This window comes from Notechis scutatus, chromosome 3 (genome assembly GCF_049901735.1).
Source record: "Notechis scutatus isolate UNSWTSFEM ecotype Mainland chromosome 3, rNotScu1.2, whole genome shotgun sequence".
NCBI classification, from domain to species: Eukaryota; Metazoa; Chordata; class Lepidosauria; order Squamata; family Elapidae; genus Notechis; species Notechis scutatus.
This window is the reverse complement of record NC_142011.1, coordinates 60,039,375-60,045,886: the sequence shown is the minus strand read 5'-3', so window position 1 is coordinate 60,045,886 and position 6,512 is coordinate 60,039,375.

Sequence of the window (6,512 nt, the reverse complement as noted above, 5' to 3'; positions counted from 1 at the left end):
AAGCTAGCCAATGATTTATGCTAGAGTTATTTCTAATATTAAGGTCAAAAAGTCTTTGTGAGCGTGTGAGGGTATGTGTTGTGTGTGCATATATATGAGAGGGGAATTAGAAACTTGGCTTTTTTGGATAGTGCTAATTCTATATTTATTGTATGGCACATTCACATCACATTTAGATAAATACAAGATAAAAATTCGATTTTTATTTTATTTAGATAAAATCTAAAATATAAATATATGTCTAGATTACAGATATAATTTTAATTCTATATCAAAGCATGCTATTTTGGAAAAAAGAAATGTAAATGAAACTAGAGCGAAATGTAGTTAGTTGAATCTTAAGGTTTCTCTAACAGCTTTCATTGTCTCAAGGGGCTTTCAAAGCCATTAAGCTTACTTGGGTTTCTTCTCAGAACTGGGTTGTGACAATTGCATACACTGAAATGTTTCTACTCTGATTTACATATTATAGAATAATTTAGATATTAGAGTTGTAAAGATTGTAAAAGAAATACATAATCCAACCCTCTGTTCAACCCTGGATCTTAGACAGTGGTTTTCAGATTTGGCAATTTTATGATGTGTGGACTTCCAGAAATAGCAGCTCAAGTTTGCATCTAGCCCAAATCTAATTCATTGAAACTAACCACCTGAAGCAATAGAGAATAAGTCTATTACTCCTATGTATCAGTCCTTCAAATACTTAACTGACCATTGTTGTATCTTGGGTCTCTTGTATATATTAAACATATACAGAATCTTGAATTGTTCTTGATGCTATTTGGCTTCTAGATCCCTCAATATCTTGGTAGTCTCTAAATTTGCTCCAGTTTGTAAAACTGTGGTAGCAAGGACTAGATAAAAGTTTTTGAAGTGGTATCTGAAGGGCTGAGCACAGTATAATAGTTCCTATGATATGGATTCTATGTTTTTGTAAGTGTTCGACAAGTTGTTGTGCCTTTTTTAGCAAATGCATCACATTATTGACTCAAGTTTAACTTCTAATCCATAAGAACAGCCAAATCCTTTTCAAACCCAGCTCTTCTCCTTCCTAAACTTGTGCCTTCCATTTTTCCTATTCAGATTCAGAGCTTCATGTTTCTCCTGATTAAATCTTTTCAAAAGCTAAGGAAAGCGATAAATCATGGTGGCAAACAGTGAAAACAAGACACCCCCTAGCATTTGAAAAAAACGTGGTTCATTTTTAAAATATAGGTAACCCTTGTTTAGCGACTGCCTCTGAAAACCATTCAATTACAGTGATAAAAAAGTAACTGGCTATCTGGAGCTGCCTTTCTCAAAGCATAGCATGCATGTCTGTAAAAAAAGAGCTAACCACAAGTTAACAAGTTCAGGTTTGTGACCTTAATTAGTTGATTAGAATCTGCAGTCTGCCATCTGCTGCCTGAAATTGACAAGACCCTAATCAGTTTCACACTAAAGGCTTTTCTTTGCCTCCTATGGTATTAGTGGCTTGAGGCAAACAGCTGGAGCTAGCATATTCCTTTATGTGTATTTCCCACTGTGTTCCTAATTACTTCTTAGTAATCCCTTTATTTACATACTGTATATATACTGTATGTACATACACACACACACACACACACGATGGATAATATAAGAATTTATACAAATTATAAGTGAGGACTATGGAGATGAAGCACAAAAGACTTGTAACCAACCAACAAACTATGTAACCGGAAGATGGTTTTATGTTTTGTTTGTGTATGTTTGTTTAAAAAAAATAAAATTTCTTTAATAATAATAATAATAATAATAATTAATAATAATAATAATAATATATAAAAATAAAAAAAAGTTCAGTAAGATTTGCCCTTTTATACCTGGTTGCTCTCTGACTTGAGTGCTGGAAAACCTTCCCTGCTGTTTGGCTCATCTGGCTCTTTGAGGTCATATCTGACAATGTAAAATGAATAAAAGCTGCAGTAAAATTGTAAGTCCAGCTGTGGTCACATTTTTTCACTTAGTGACAGCCTTGTTTAATGACCAGGTTGCTGGAACCAATTGCTAAACAAGGATTACAAATATATACTTTAAGCTAATTAACAAGTTTACAGATATATAACAATAGTACTAATATACTACCATAACAATAATATTTCAAAGTTAGTAATTGGTTAGTAACTCCAATGTGATCCAAATGAACATTTTCTGGTGTCTTGATAAATTCCAAACATTAAAATATTTGAGAATACATACAGTGTTAGATAGTAATATTTCTATGTAGAGTAAATCAGTCCCAAATAATTATACAATAGGGCAAGACAAAGCCATATCAACTAATATTCTAATTCCTGAGCTGTACCTCCATCAGCAAAGTAAATATAACTATTAGACATTCTCTAACATGTCCAATAGATGTGAAATACCCTCTTGCTACATTTACCCTCATTTTAAATCAATTTCATACAGTTTCTGGTGACCTACCACTGATTTACCAAGACAACACATTTTGTTCATTATTACAGAAATAGAATAGAATTCTTTATTGGCCAAGTGTGATTGGACACACAAGGAATTTGTCTTGGTGCAAATGCTCTCAGTATACATAAAAGAAAAGATACATTCGTAAAGAGTCAAGAATCATAAGGTACAACACTTAATAATAGTCATAGGGTACAATAAGCAATCAAATCATACTAGGAAACAGGCATTATAGATTGTAAGGTACAAGCGACAAAGTTACAGTCATACAGTCACAGGTGTGGGAGATGGGTGATAAAGAGTGATGAGAAGGTTAACAATAATAGTGCAGACTTGGTAAATAGTTGGACAGTGTTGAGGGAATTATTTGTTTAGCAGAGTGATGGCATTTGGGAAAAAACTGTTCTTGTGTCTAGTAGTTCTGGTGTGCAGGGCTTTATAGCGTCATTTTGAGGGAAGGAGTTGAAATATCATAATACCAATTTCATCAACTTATTTCAACTTCAAATAGCATTACTGGGTGGGAAACCACAATTAATGCCTCCAAAATTATTAAGTATTGTAGAATTTTGGAAGTAGCAATAGAATCTGGGGAAAAAAATAAGCAGAATAACAGATATTTAAACTCAGTAAGCTGCCAGTAAGCCTTCTGAGGCAAATAAAACTTTTTATTCCATGAAACTTTAGAAATGGCTTGTTTTGAACTGCACTGTTAAAAATAATAATGTTAAAAATGATCTTCTAGTTGATCCCAAACCAGGCTTAGATGTTTTTAAATTTGGGTTATCCCTTAATACTGTAGGTAAATAAATCAAGATAATACCTGCAAACCATTTCTTTTATATACAGGCAGTCCTTGTCTTACAACAGTTTGCTTAGTGGCCATTTGAAGTTAAAATGGCACTGAAAAAATTGGCTTATGACCATTTTGCAACATCCCCATGGTCACATGATTTACATTCAGACTCCTGGCAACTGACTCATAATTTATGACGGTTGCAGTATTCCAGGGTCATGTGATCATTTTTCTGCAACCTTCTGACAAGCAAAATCACTTAAAATTCACTTAACAATTGTATTACTAATTTAACAACTGCAGTGATCCACTTAACAAATGGGGCAAGAAAAGTTGTAAAATGGGGCAAGACTCAACAAATTTTTCACTTAGCATCATAAATTTGTGGTTGTAAGTTGAGGACTACAGGTATTATTGTGAAGAATGAAGTGCAAGTATAAAACAGTTCTTTACAAAATCTGAGATCTCAATAACTCCTGAGTTCAAATGGAACCAAATTCTGATATTCATATTTCCATATATATAATTGGAACTGTGATAAACTTGAATGGATAGAAATATAATTCCACAGAATATACTCTAATTTTTTTATATATAATACCATTGAATAATAGTTTGAAATGCAAAGATGATTTAAGAAGTGGTTGACCATTTTTTACTGTGTGTGTGTGCATGCAGAAATCCTTTGCACCCTTTCTGAAGCCATCATTAATTCAAACCCTCATTAAGTGAATGGCCGTAAGTCAAGAACTACCTGTAAAAACTATGAAAACCAAAAATAAATAAAAACCGACCTGAAAGACATCCAAGGAATTATTCCAAATGCCTTCTCAACATCTTTAGGGTTAATAGTTTATTTTGATTTCAAACATCAGTTAAAAACCGGATATTCTTAGACAGCCCTACCTAAATCTATGCTGAATGCATAATAAATGGTTAAAGTCTTAACATCCATATTTATAAAGAAACAGGTCTATAATTAGAGTATGTAATAGAATGCTTGCCCAGTTTAAGAATAGCTATTTTCCTTATTAAAACTAAAATAGATTTATTATATGAAAAATCTTAACCATATCCTTTTACTAAAATAGAAGAAAAACTCCAGCATAATTTTTATACCGAACTATTGGAAAACCATCAAGAGTTCTGAATCTTCTCTGATTTTAATGATTTAATTATAATGACAAAACCTTGAAGCACAAGAGGTACAATAAAATTAATAATCTTGTATGATAAATAAGATAGATGCGTTCTCTGTAAAAAAAAATCCATAGTCTTCTGTTGATGTATAATCACATTATACAGTTAAGGCTAATGCAGAGAATAATATTAAAATAAATGATAGAATAGATAAAAATATTGCTGATACTTGGATCTGGAATACAGATTCCCTTTTGTACCCATAATAGCTGGTACTACATTGTGTTCCTTAGTCTGCTTGGGCATTTGTTCCAGGGAGTCTATGATTGGATCATGTAAATTCAGGAGCACCAAAATGACAATAAATATTAAGTGCCGACAATCATTTCAACAGTCAGCTTAGGAAGTTTAGTAATTAAAACAGAAACATTTAGAATTTCAACAATTGCTTACAGGAAAAACCCTAACTCTTTCAAACATTAATTTTTGGGTTTTTTTCCCTTTCATCCTACCTAGCTAATGTCAGACCACGAAGGTGAAACCACCAACTTGGCTTGTTGCTTTCTTTTGATTCCAGTTCACCTAATGAACCATTGTTATAAGGTGAGGTTTGTTCATCTTTGAGGTGAGTGATGGAAGCCAATAAGTACCACAGTTCATCCTGTTGTGATACAAAAATTCTGTAGTGTTTCGAAATGGCTACTTTTATCAGTGTCCTTAGGTTAGATGATTCATCCTTTAGTATAAATCAGGGGTGTCATCCTTTAGTATAAACCACTGGCGGCCTGTGGGCCAGATGTGTCATGCGCAAGCCATGCCCACCCCAGTTCTGCGAATGGGAAAGATATTGTGAAACGTCACGCGGTGAGTTTGAAACTTGTGGTATAAATCAACCACTGAGGGAACTCTTTCTGGTTCACAATACTAGTGTGAAAAGAATCCATCTTAGATCTGTGCTGGCATTATGTTTTCAAGGCATCTAATTATGTGAATGATATGTAAAGAGGAGGTTTCTTTGAGGTTTGGGGAAAGAATCCTTCCTGCTTAATTCTTAGCGCTTAAGGGTTTTTTTGTGGACCATTCCCCTGGTAAGTCATAAGCATCTAGTTTGGTTTCTTTAGGAACATGCTACCATGGCAACCAAAGGTTTGACAATTCCAAAGACGCGTACGTTGGTGCCCACTTGAAAAGCTTCCCTTTTATACCTGGCTTTATCACTTATTTCTTACTAGTTGTTACTAACATAATATTGAAGAGATTATATGATTATTTTTTCAGGTTCAGACTCGGAAACTTGCAGGCTTCTTTCCCCTGATGTGCGTTGTCAGGATACAATAGGAAGAGTCAAATAAAAATACAGAGTTCACAATTCACTTGTGCTGAATGGCATTGTGTCAAGTGGTTGCTTTGTGCAGAGAATACAATTTAATTGAGGAGCATAAGGTGTGTGTGTGTGTGTGTGTGTGTTGAGAAAGAGAGAGATGGAGAGTGAATAGAACTTCTGGATGCTGTATATTTTTTCAGCTAAATTTGCTTTATTTTTTATATAGCCTGTTTCATCTCACAATATCAAATACGGACTGTGGAATATATTGAACTGATATGTTAAATAGAATGTGAAAAACTGGAATTATTAATAAAATGTCCAGTCAATATACACCTCATTTGATCTCATCAGTAATATGCCATCTGGTACATACAGGTAGTCCTCGACTTAAGAGCAGAATTGAGCACAACATTTCTGTTGCTAAGTGAAACATTTGTTAAGTGAATTTTGCCCCATTTTACAACCTTTCTTGCCACAGTTGTTAGGTGAATCACTACAATTATTAAGTTAGTAACATAGTTGTTAAATGAATCTGGCTTCTCCATTGACTTTGCTTTGTCAGAAGGTTGCAAAAGGTGATCACATGATCCCAGGGTCCTGCAACTATCATAAATACGAGTCAGTTGCCAAGCATCTGAATTTGGATCCTGTGACCATGGGGATGCTGCAAGTGGTTGTATGTGTGAAAAATGGTCATAAGCCACTTTTTTCAGTGCCGTTGTAACTTTGAATGGTCACTAAACAAACTGTTGTAAGTCGAGGACTACCAGTATTTGAAACTGGCCTACTGCAGAAGCAATGATA